Source organism: Oryza sativa, chromosome 12, assembly GCF_034140825.1.
Source record: "Oryza sativa Japonica Group chromosome 12, ASM3414082v1".
NCBI lineage: Eukaryota > Viridiplantae > Streptophyta > Magnoliopsida > Poales > Poaceae > Oryza > Oryza sativa.
In genome coordinates, this window is record NC_089046.1 from 4,033,440 (window position 1) to 4,045,753 (window position 12,314).

General features: G+C 50.1%; 1 long non-coding RNA gene and 1 other non-coding gene across 2 annotated transcripts; both read right to left on the minus strand.

Annotated features, from left to right (window-relative positions):
* Positions 1-1,411: 1,411 nt before the first annotated feature.
* On the minus strand, positions 1,412-3,390 carry LOC112937460 (uncharacterized). Its single transcript, XR_010738659.1, has 5 exons — positions 3,156-3,390; positions 2,248-2,978; positions 2,034-2,158; positions 1,891-1,960; positions 1,412-1,751 (listed from the first exon to the last, which is right to left on the minus strand). It is a non-coding gene; the product is annotated as an uncharacterized protein (transcript).
* Positions 3,391-5,866: 2,476 nt separating this feature from the next.
* LOC136354714 (uncharacterized) lies at positions 5,867-6,404 on the minus strand. Its single transcript, XR_010738314.1, has 3 exons — positions 6,290-6,404; positions 6,084-6,187; positions 5,867-5,922 (listed from the first exon to the last, which is right to left on the minus strand). It is a non-coding gene; the product is annotated as an uncharacterized lncRNA (long non-coding RNA).
* Between the last annotated feature and the right edge of the window lie 5,910 nt (positions 6,405-12,314).

Here is a 12,314-nt window from a genome sequence, read left to right on the forward strand (position 1 = left end):
CGTCGTCCGTCAAGTCACAAGAACCTTAACTGAGCTTTCACCCGGCAACCCCACTAGAGGGGGTGAGATGCCAGAGCGCCATCATTGCCGGCCCGGCCAAAGCCGGGCTGGGTTTTCACCCGCCATCCACCGCCAGCTTATCCCCGATGACGCACCGATGCTCCACTGCCATCTAACCTCCGCCGGCGCGTGAGCAACACTGCACCGACGCCCCTCCCACCGGCCAGCCTATGCCTGCCACCACCGTGCGCCGACCACTGCCTCCGCCGACCACACCACAAATGGCACCACCATTGCCGCTACTGGCCAAGCCTCGTGCCACGGCCAACCCCGCCGCCCCGCTGCCAGCGCCTCGTCGGCCTACGCAGCCTCTGGCCATGCCGCGCCTCCACGCCTCCTCGCGCCGCGGTCCCCACGCCAGTCACCGCCGCCTTCAGCCGCTGCTGTCGCCGGCCAACCAACCACCCACTGGCACCGCCGGCCATCTGCTCCCGTCGCCACGGGCTCCGCGCCGCCGTCACCGCAAGCATCGTGCCACCGCCGCCACGGCCACCGCGCCACCGCCGCCGTGACCTCCGCGCCGTCGTCGCCACAGCAGGCCTCATCCTCGTCCGATCTAGCCACTAGGGGGCCAGATCCTCCTCCGTGCGCCGGATCCGCCTCGCCGTCGCCATCCCTGCTGCCATCACCATCCTCGCCACCGTCGCCATCCCCTCCGCCAGCCGCCGGCCGTGCCAGCCCTCGCCCCTACCGCTGCTGTCGCCATCCCCGCCACCGTCGCCGTCCCCGTCCCCGCCGCCAGCCGCTAGATCCAGCCGGAGCGGCGCGGACTTGGCGGTCACCGCCGCCGCCGCCCAGGGGGTTCCCCTAGCCGGAGCGGTGCGGATTTGGTGGTCACTGCCGCCGCCGCCGCCACCGCCTAGGGGGCTCCCCTGGCCGCCCAGGAAACGAGAAGCGAGGAGCCCCGCCGCCGCCGTCCTTGTGGCCGCTCAGGCGGCGGCGAGGCGGAGGAGGAAGATGGGGGAGAGGGGGTGGCCGGGTCATCGCCTCCCGAGCCGCCCTTGGGGGAGGGCGACGCGAGAGCCATTTGTCTCAAATCCGCAACGGGCATTCAAAGTATGGTTCTCCCCGTCTATACTGCTCCTACCACATAGATAATTCAAATGCAAAAATGAGACCTGAGTCTGAATTCAAGTTTGGCATATAAAACATCCTGCCAAGTTGACCTATGGCATCCGCAGATGAGCATGTCACAACTCACAACATCGAGCATGAGTCCAATTCATTATGGCCATTCAAGCATTCATCCTATGGAGATGAAGAAATGATCTACCTCTTCTTCCATTTTTCTATGCTTACAACAAATATACTTCTCTTGTGGTCCATTTGCCAAGATGAAACAATATGAAAGTTGAGTGATAAAAATGTTTCGTGCAGCTTTGTCAGAAAGCATGAACCAGGGTTTACAAAAAATGGTATTCTGTCTTGGGACTCCAGCTTACAGTATCAGATCGTCGCATCACCAAAAGATACCACCCTCATCTCGAACAGGCAATCATCAAAAGACAGACCTACGACTATCTCCAGAAACAAAACACAGCAAGGAAGCAGACTTAAGAGCTACAGAAAGGCGAAGCAAATGTCCTTCAAGTTTCTTCAGCAGCTTTCTTCACCCTGTTCCAACAATGTCATGCAATCATCTTTTGATTGGTCCACTTCTGAGGCCACTTCGCGGGAGTGAGAGGTTTTCACTGTTGCAGGAGGAACACTTGTAAGCAAAGATCAAAAATAGTGTCACTACAAATATGTTATAGAACATATTGTTTTCTTAGGAACATCTTTTATTTCGTGCACATGGAAAAAAAAGATTGTTGATGAACGATAACTTACATGTACACAGGTTAGTTGTTCTGTCCACAAATCAACCTAGAAAGAGTTATTTTCTTGTACATCTGCAAACCTGAAATGGAAATAGAATTAGATATTCTAGTTTATACACAGTTTCACAAAAATTATAAGGACCAGGTAAGCACCATCTGTTTAAATTCCCAATGTTGTTTTGTAGCAACGTCCAGACAATATCAGCTAGAAAATCTTTGAAGACTATCTCCAATAGATAGTCCATATCTTCAGTTGTAAACCTTCTTGGATCTGAGGTCTATAAAAGAAAATAAAAAAAAGTGAGAATAAACATAACTACATGGAAGAATAACAGATGATGATAATTAAATGAGAAAAGAAACTCACATTGAAGTTCTCTATCCCATGAGTTAACCAATTTCGAATGAACTTGAAGCATTCACTTGACGACTTCTTGTAACTTCTGTTATAGGTAGGTGAGAAAGCAGCTTCCTGTTTAGCAAGTAGTGTCCAATCTCTATTCATCAAAATTTGATCAATGGCAGACTGAATATTTTTTGCATTGGGAGGTAATAATCCATCGATTTCACGTTTCATCTCCCACAATAAGGAGGAACGTGTTGAATATGTCATCAATGATGGATGAACTCTTAAGAACAATTGAAAAGTATTGCTCTTTGCTGAAGTAACATTAGCATTCTTCATCTTACTGCATAAATGACTGAGGTATAAAGGATGTCCCTTGTTGAGCTCCAACATATCCAGGAACAGTTTTGAAATTTTCTTATAGTCCTCACAGACGCTAGTTTCATCTAAATCTTTGACAGCATGTTGTGAAACTTCCATACAACCATCAACCATCCTAAATGTTTCTAAAGAAATTGATCCGTTCCAACTCTTATCCGCATCATGTGCCTTGTGTACGTGATGCAATCCCATTACATATACGGATGGCTAAAGGTTGCATAACTAACTTAACCACCTGTCGCATTCCTTTTTGCCCCGGATATCTTACAAGCACTTCTCTTACAAGTCTGTTAGAGTATAGATTCTTCCCATGAGACATTGTAATCCAACACACGCTGTTGCTTGCAATAAATTCCCGCAGTGATTGATTTCTATAAAATGTTAATAAGTCACACATTAGAGGTTAATAACAATATTGCTTGTTACATGACAAAAAGATTAGAACAATTGCGAAAAAAAGGTTAGTCCTCAAAAATAAGAATAACTAAGAGGATAAACTAGAGTTGTTCCAAACAAAAAGGTAATACTGAGAGAAAGAAGTTACACACCCCTTGTCTGGACAACCTCCACGTAGTCGTACGTGCAACTCAAATGTTATCAGTGAAACTACAAGCCCAAGTTCTCGAAGAGTACTTTCGGGTTCAAGCTTACGGCCCAAATAAGTCAGATAAAAACTTTCCCGAGATAGTGAAATTCGCTTCTCGATCATCTGTGATAACTGTTTGATTTTATCATCTGGACTTGCATCAAGATAAAACCAGGAATTTGGATAAGAAACTCTGATTTTGGTTCTAAAATCCTGCAGACCCAAAAATACATCTGTAAGAAGATGTCATGCAAAATCCATGGTATTAAACTTAAACTTTGAGTAATTTCACAAAACTACAGTTATAATGCAAAATCTATGAAAGAATTACTCTTTCAAAAGTAGTTTCACAAAAAAAACCTTTTTAGTTGAAAACCATTTCATAACACAGTACTTTCAGCTGCATGCTCGTTAAAACTGTAATTATGTGAATTGGGTTGTATCTGAAACTATACTGATGTACAGGAAGTCAGGAACAAACCAGGAGCCTTTGGCTGTTGGCGCATACAGTTTCATGTTTTCGTCCGCATACAGTTTTTGTGCATCCATTGTATCTTTCTGTTATAGACATAACTCCAAATGGAGTATGGAGGGAATAAGTTATAATTCCAAATGGCACTGGTGCTTAGAACAGAACTGAGGGGTAATTAAGTGTGTTACCTTCATGCATATCACCACCTTGATGCATGTCACCAAGGGAACTGTTTCCTGTAGTGACCTGAACAGCATTATTCAGCTACAAAATAAGAGCAAAATAAATTAGAGGCACAAAAGAACAATTAGTTTACTAGATTGCCATTTGGTCATCAGAAAACACTAAATCTTACGAGAAACAGTAGTTTAAATACAACTTTCTTACCTTACGGAGATCTTTTACTTCCTTGAAGTATAGCCCCTGCTTGAGTGACCTCTTAATCTTAGCATCAGTCAAACCCATTTCCTCTGGATTAGCAATCAATAGGCTCATAAGTCACAGTTTCCAATTCCTTACTCTGAATAAAGCATTTTCCTTTAACTGGAACACACAAAATGTAAAATCTCACCATGGTTCGTGACATACACCCCTATATGAAATTTATTGGCTATCATCCTTAGGCAATACATCATCTCTAGTGTCTTTATCTGCAATTACATAGCCATGACTTTAAGCATGCAGATAAAATGGTAATTTCCAACTAACATACAGCTACCAGAAAAGAATTTAATTGCTAGAATACCTGACATCCATCAAACGCACAGCCATTACAGAGTTCTGTATTGAACAATGTTGTCACCGAATTGATTATCTATATGTAAGAACAAAATACCACATGAGAATAAATGAGGGAGAAAATATCCAGTGGAGGCCATCAGATATATATTTATATAAGTCAAAACATGTGAAAACCGGACCTATAACTTTTCTAAATTCATGACAAAAAATCCTAAAGATAGGTCTAGTCATCAAATACATTACCAGAAAATTTCAAGTCAAAACTCAAACTTCATTTGGTAGGAACAAAATGAATTTGAGTTTTGACTTGAGATTTGGTGGTAATTTACTTCATGCCTATACCTATCTCTAGGATATTTTTTTTCATGATTTTAGAAAACCTCTAGATTTAATTTTCATGGGTTTACACTTATTTGATGGTTTTCACCTAATATTCCCCTAAATGAGATGTGTAACTTATCAATATAGATTTACTTTGTGAACCCATGCGTACCAGCATCTTAAATGGTTCCTTTTCCATCTTGGATTGAAGATCAGACAACAAGGCCTCCATGTCTTCATAGGTGTATGCACTCGCATATACCGTCTTAAGAAATGGATAAAGAATGTAAGAGGCAGAAATATGTTCGTGCATTAGTCCAGAAATGGAATGTAAGAATAAAAAGAATGGAGGGAATATACTACATTTTGGATAACAGGAGTGGCTTCAACACCCAATCGCTCAGCAATTTTGACTAATTTTTCAGGGTCACTGGAAACTCTATTAAGGAAACAGTTTTAGAAGAATAGGGATGCAAATGAATTCACAAAATGAAACAGCGAGACGTATAACTCAGCATTTCAAAAGATACAACGTGCCCTCTGTGTCAATGTAGGCAATTTTGCCTGTAGCCTCATGCGTTCCGGTAGGAAGCTGTAGTTCATTAGGTAAAATAAGAAATATATCCTCACGCGTTCCAATAGAAAGCTGTGGTTTGGGAAACTAACCTGTGACGTTACACATATGGTGTGAGCCAACTCTGTCTTTTGTAACCTGCCAGAAAAACTATAAAACACATATTCTAAATACATCAATCAGCAATTATGGATACACATTCATGGGGAAAAAAGAGCAAATTTTATAATGGGCCACATATTCTAAATACAACAAAGGAAGCGGAACACACCTGCTGGCATGTCCATCTGTGAAATCGGACGCAACTCCTCCTCCAATTTTTTTTGAAAAATAATGTTAGTGCGTCATATATAATGGATCATGAAGTTAAAAAAATAAAGTAGTCCCCTCGAAAAAAGAAGTTAAAAACAAGTATAGATATCTTCATACCTAAAAGCTCATGAAGTGACGTGCTACTGGGTGAAATCCAGACCACACTATTCAGCTTCAAAACAAAACCAAAAAAATGAGTATACGGCCGGGTGGTAAATCAAACTAGTGCAATCAATCAAACCAATATCCTTACTTTGAACAGAATATCAGTTCTGTCTTTAAGCCGGTCTCTCACCATGTTTACTCCATCTGAAAAAAAAAAATTTCAGGTTGAGCTTCTCTCTCTCTCTTTGAATCGAACATGTATACCAAATGCAAACAGGGGGGAAAGCAGAAGGCACGCGCGCATACACAACCACGAGCAGCCAAGAAATAGCCAAACGAGAGAGATCGAAGAGAAGGACATATACATTTTGAATCAGGGTCCGGGCACTCTACCCTCGCGCCCACCTCGTGCTCCACAGGCACCGGCGGCATCGGCGCGTCTCCGATCGTCTCGTCACCGATCGAACGCCTGCAATCGGATCGAAGGGGTTGGTTAGTTGCGGCGGAAACGCCAGTGGAGATGGAGCCATGGAGGGAGGAAGGGAGGGAGGGAGGAAGTGGAAGAGAGCACCTGCACCGCTGCACAACAGCACGAGCACGGCGAGGTCGAGAGATGAAACTCGAGCCGGACTTGGGGAAGAAAGCCGAAGAAACCGAGAAATATATTCGCGGACGCTCGGATATGTGTAGCTTCCCAGGTGGATGTAGCGCTTCTTGTATTCTGTACGGTCATCAGGACCTGGGTACATTTTTTTCGCACTAATTGCTACAGCGCCCAACAGAGGGACACCTGATACGTACCCCATATCCTTCGCGTCTTTCCCATGGGCTCGGAATTCGGCCCAGCGCTATGAATGGTAGCCCATTAGTTTTTGGCAAATCCTATCGAGATTGCTCGGAAAAAGTATACTTTGACTCCCTCAACTGTGACCTGAGTATGATTCATGACCTCCAACCACAAAACCGGGTATATCGACTCCTCCAACTATTAAAAGACTGTTGCAAACTATATCCCTGGGTGGTTTTGGAAGCGGTTTAGGCTGACATAACGTCCACGTGGCGGTGTTGACCCAGTCTTCGTCCTGCGTGTCCTCAACGTGTCGCTTACGTGGCATTAGAGTAAAAAAAATTGTGGGACCAACATATCATTCACACACAAAAAAAAATAGTGGAACCCACCGACATGGGGCCCACATTTCATCCTCACCTCTCCCCCTCTCTCTCTCATTTTTGTCTCTCTTACATTCCATCAGCCGGCCGAAACACGAAGCACGAAGGGAGAGGTGACGATGGCCGGCGGAAGCACGAAGCACGAGCTCCTCCCCGAAGCCGCAGTCAGGGGAGGGAGGAGGAAGAAGGCGGCGGCGCGTGGACGGCCGACGAGCTACTTAGCTTATCTAAAACCATATCGGGAACAGTGAAAGCATATGCAAGCATGCTCAGCATGCATATGCATCGATCGAGCACGGCTAGCTCCCGTGGCCACGACGACCGCGTGGTTAAAGCCAAAGCACGGCTAGCACTTCCCCCGGCAGGCGGACGGCCGGTGAGCTCCACCCCCATGCGCGGACGCCGGCGAGCTCCTCCCCGGCACACGGACGGCCGTCGAGTTCCTCCCCAGGCGCACGGCCGGCCGGCAAGCTCTACCCCCGCGCGTGGACGCCGGCGAGCTTCTCCCCCGGCGCGCGGACGGCAGGCTAGCTCCACACCCGCGCGTGGACGCCGGCGAGCTCCTCCCCGGAGCGCGGAAGGCAGGCGAGCTCCTCTCCCGCGCGCGGACGCCGGCGAGCTCCTCCCCACGCGCGGATGCCGGCGAGTGTTAGCAGTAATCTTGTGTGCCACGGTTAGTTAGTTGATTAGTTATCTGCATGTTTCCGTTTTTTTTCTGAATAAACGCATGAGCTCACGTGTTGTGTGATAGCCATCGTGTGGAGTCTGTTATGAGGGTATCCGAGTTTAGCTCGTTGCCCGCGTCTTGTGCTGGGAGCTCGGATCACGTCGTGTGGTTGTGGGGATGGACGCAGCTAGAGCATGGCGTGAGAAGTGGTCTTGGTGGTTAGTTGTTTCCGTTGTATTCGTTCCTTTATATATGGAAGTAAACAGAAAAGCAGCTGAGTAAAGCGCTGCACAAAATTTGCTCTGTTTCCTCTGTTCTGCGAATTTGCAGGTTTAGCCACAGTACGCGTGCGTTGTGTTCGTCTGGTTTCCTGCTAGCGATCGCTGGGGAAATTCCTAACAATTGGTATCAGAGCACGGTTTAGGAAGTGGACTCGTGACCGCGCATTGGAAGGCGTCTTCATGCCGCGTCGTCGCTCGTCGTCACCGATCGTGCGCACTCCTCATGACTCCGGCGGCCGCGCCACGGGCAGCGGCGGGGGTGACCGCGGGCTGGTGATCCACCGCGTGGTGAAAGAAGGAGGCGGCTCGGTGAACTACCCGCTGCTGACCAAGACCAACTACAACGACTGGGCGCTACTGATGAAGATCAAGCTGCAGGCTCGCTGCCTGTGGGCGGCGATCAAGCCCGACGGCGTGGACGTCCCTCTGCATGAGGACCGGATGGCTCTTGACGCTATCTGCAGTGCCGTGCCGCCGGAGATGATTGGCACCCTGGCGACCAAAGCGTCGGCCCGGGAAGCCTGGGAATGCATCAAGACAATGCGAGTCGGCAACGACCGGATTCGCAAGGCGAGTGCACAGAAAGTGCGCGCTGAGTATGAATCGCTTGCGTTCCGCGGTGACGAGACCGTGGAAGATTTCGCTCTACGGCTCACAACCATCGTCAACCAGCTTGCAACCCTCGGTGATCCTGAACCTGCTGATAAAGTCGTCGAAAAGTACCTTCGGGTAGCTCGTCCCAGGTTCAATCAACTCATCTTGTCTATTGAAACTCTTCTCGATATCTCTACTCTGTCCATGGAGGAAGTTACTGGCAGACTGAAAGCCGCTGAGGATTCTGGGCAATCCTCGTCGCACACCGCCGGTGGGAAGCTGTACCTAACTGAGGAGGAGTGGGCTGAACGTCAGAAGAAGAAGGATCAAGAGGCAAAGCGGGGTGACTCGGGCGGCTCTGGCGGCCGCGGCAAGCGCCGTGGCGGGAGAGGGCGCACTGGTGGCGGCGGGACTGCGAGCCCCGAGAGCACGAACTCTGGTTCGGCGCGCAAGGGAGACAAATGCCGAAATTGCGGCAAACTTGGGCACTGGGCGAAGGACTGCAGGAGCAAGTCCAAGCGCGAAGAACAGGCTCACGTCGCCCAGGAGGATGAAGAAGAGCACACCTTGATGTTGCTCACCGGCGGCCGCGTTGACACGGTCGACGCGGCGGCGCCGGAGGGCGACACGCCCACACCGCCCCACCAAGCCGTGGTGGAACTCGTGGAGATGAAAGTATTTGCAGCGCTCGACGACGCGGCTGACCATGATCCCGGGCGCTGGATTATGGATTCCGGCGCGTCAAACCATATGACGGGCAGCAGGATGGCGTTCGCCGACCTCGACACGAACATCACCGGGAACGTGCGACTCGGCGATGGATCCGTGGTCCGGATCGCAGGACGGGGCACAATTCTCTTTGCCTGCAAGAATGGTGAGCACCGCACTCTGTCGAACACCTATTATCTTCCCCGTCTTGCTGCCAATATTATCAGCATTGGGCAATTGGATGAGACCGGCTTCAAAGTGCTGGCGGAGGATGGCATCATGCGGGTCTGGGATGAGCAGCGGCGTCTGCTTGCCCGGATCCCTCGCACCCCAGGGCGACTGTACATGCTTGACATCAACCTGGCGCGCCCTGTCTGTTTGGCGGCACACGCCGACGAAGACGCGTGGCGCTGGCATGCTCGCCTCGGGCACATAAACTTCAGGGCGCTCTGCAAGATGGGCAAGGAGGAGCTGGTACGTGGTCTACCATGTTTGTCGCAGGTTGATCAGGTCTGTGAGGCCTGTCTCGCCGGGAAACACCGGAGGTCGCCGTTCCCGCGGCAGGCACTTTGCCGGTCTGACGAGCCGCTGGCGCTGCTACATGGAGATCTCTGTGGACCGATCACGCCGGCGACACCCAGTGGCAACCGCTATTTCCTTCTACTCGTCGACGACTACAGCCGGTACATGTGGGTCGCCCTCCTCTCCACCAAAGATGCGGCGCCGGCTGCCATCAAGCGTATTCAGGCGGCGGCAGAAAGGAAGAGTGGACGCAAGCTCCGCGCGTTGCGGACGGATCGCGGGGGAGAATTCACGTCTACACAGTTCGCCGAGTACTGCGCCGAGCTGGGAATGCGGCGCGAGCTCATGGCGCCCTACTCTCCGCAACAGAACGGCGTTGTCGAGCGGCGAAACCAATCCGTGGTGGGCACGGCGCGGAGTATGCTCAAGGCGAAGGGGCTGCCAGGTATGTTTTGGGGAGAGGCGATAAATACCGCCGTGTATCTGCTCAACAGGTCGTCGTCCAAGGGTATCGGCGGCAAGACCCCGTACGCGCTGTGGAATGGCGTTCCGCCGGCCGTGCACCATCTGCGCACGTTTGGGTGTGTGGCACACGTGAAGACGACCACCCCGAACCTGAAGAAACTGGATGACAGGAGTCGTCCAATGATCTTTGTCGGCTACGAGCCGGGGTCCAAGGCGTATCGCGCCTATGATCCGGCTACTCGGCGTGTTCACATCTCCCGTGACATCGTCTTCGACGAAGCGGCCTAGTGGGACTGGGATGCTGAGGCGGCCGCTGATCTCGACACCGACTTCATCGTTGAGTACACCACGGTGTACCATCCTGGCTCGCTGTCAGGAACACGCCAAGATGCTGGGGAGCCGCCTGCTCGATCTTCATCATCGCCGCGAACGCCATCAGACTCACCGACAGCCGGCCGAACACCTTCGGTGCATGGCGATGCGCCGGCGGTTGAATTTGTGTCGCCACCAACTGGAGCAGCTGCTAATCTTGATGCAGACCACGATGACGCACCACTCCGTTTCCGCACGATGGACAATGTGCTGGGGCCGGCCATGCTGCCAGGTCTCGCTAATCGTGAGGTCCAGGAAGAGCTGATGATGGTGAGCGGAGAAGAACCGGCAACGTTCGCTCAAGCTGAACGCGACGAGGATTGGCGTCGGGCAATGCTCGATGAAATCTCTTCGATAGAGGAGAACAAGACCTGGAGGCTCGTCGATCTGCCTTCGGGACATCGGCCAATTGGGCTGAAATGGGTGTATAAACTGAAGAAAGATGCTCAGGGCGTCGTCGTCAAACACAAGGCGAGATTGGTGGCAAAGGGCTACGTGCAGAGGGCTGGAATTGACTTTGATGAGGTATTCGCTCCTGTTGCTCGTCTTGATTCTGTTCGTTTGTTGCTCGCTCTCGCTGCGCAGGAAGGTTGGATGGTGCATCATATGGACGTTAAATTAGCGTTCCTCAATGGGGAACTGATTGAGGAGGTGTATGTTGTTCAGCCACCGGGGTTTGAGATCGATGGACAGGAGAACAAGGTTTACAGGCTTGATAAGGCGCTGTATGGTCTTCGCCAAGCACCCAGAGCTTGGAACACCAAGCTAGACTGCACACTAAAGAAACTTGGCTTCAAGCAGAGCCCGTTGGAGCATGGGCTGTACGCGCGCGGCGATGGCAGTGGGCGACTGCTCGTCGGTGTGTATGTGGATGATCTGGTAATTGTCGGGGGTGACAGTGGCATGATCAAGGGATTCAAAGAGCAGATGAAGGCTGAATTTAAGATGAGTGATCTTGGTCCTTTGAGTTTTTATCTTGGGATCGAGGTACATCAAGAAGCTGGAATCATCACTTTAAAGCAAGCAGCGTATGCGTCGCGTATTGTGGAGAAGGCTGGGCTCACCGGCTGCAACCCCTGTGCAACACCGATGGAACCACGTCTAAAGCTGAGCAAGGAAAGTGCAGGATCGCTAGTTGATGCGACAGAATACAGAAGTCTAGTGGGAAGCTTGCGCTATCTGGTGAACACCCGACCAGACCTTGCATATTCGGTTGGTTATGTCAGTCGTTTCATGGAGAAACCCACGGACGAACACTTGGCGGCAGTGAAGCGCATCATAAGGTATGTTGCTGGTACCATTCATCTTGGGTGCCGCTATGTGAAGGAAGGTGAAGGAGGACTGCAGGGTTACAGTGACAGTGATATGGTTGGAGACATTGACACTCGCAAGAGCACCACAGGAGTAATTTTCTTTCTCGGCAAAAATCCTGTTAGCTGCCAGTCTCAAAAACAGAGAGTTGTAGCACTCTCCTCCTGTGAATCTGAGTATATTGCAGCTGCAACAGCTGCATGCCAGGGCATTTGGCTTGCCCGGCTCCTCGGTGACCTCAGGAATGCAGCAACTGAAGTCGTCGATCTCAGGGTGGACAACCAATCCGCTCTGGCCCTGATGAAGAACCCTATTTTTCACGATCGAAGTAAGCACATTCAAACAAAATTTCATTTCATTCGTGAAGCCGTGGAGAATGGGGAAATCACACCGAGTTACATCGGCACAGAAGGGCAACTTGCAGATATCCTGACGAAGCCGCTTTCTCGAATCAAGTTTCAGGAGCTGCGGGAACAAATTGGTATGTTTCCTGTATAATCGGCACA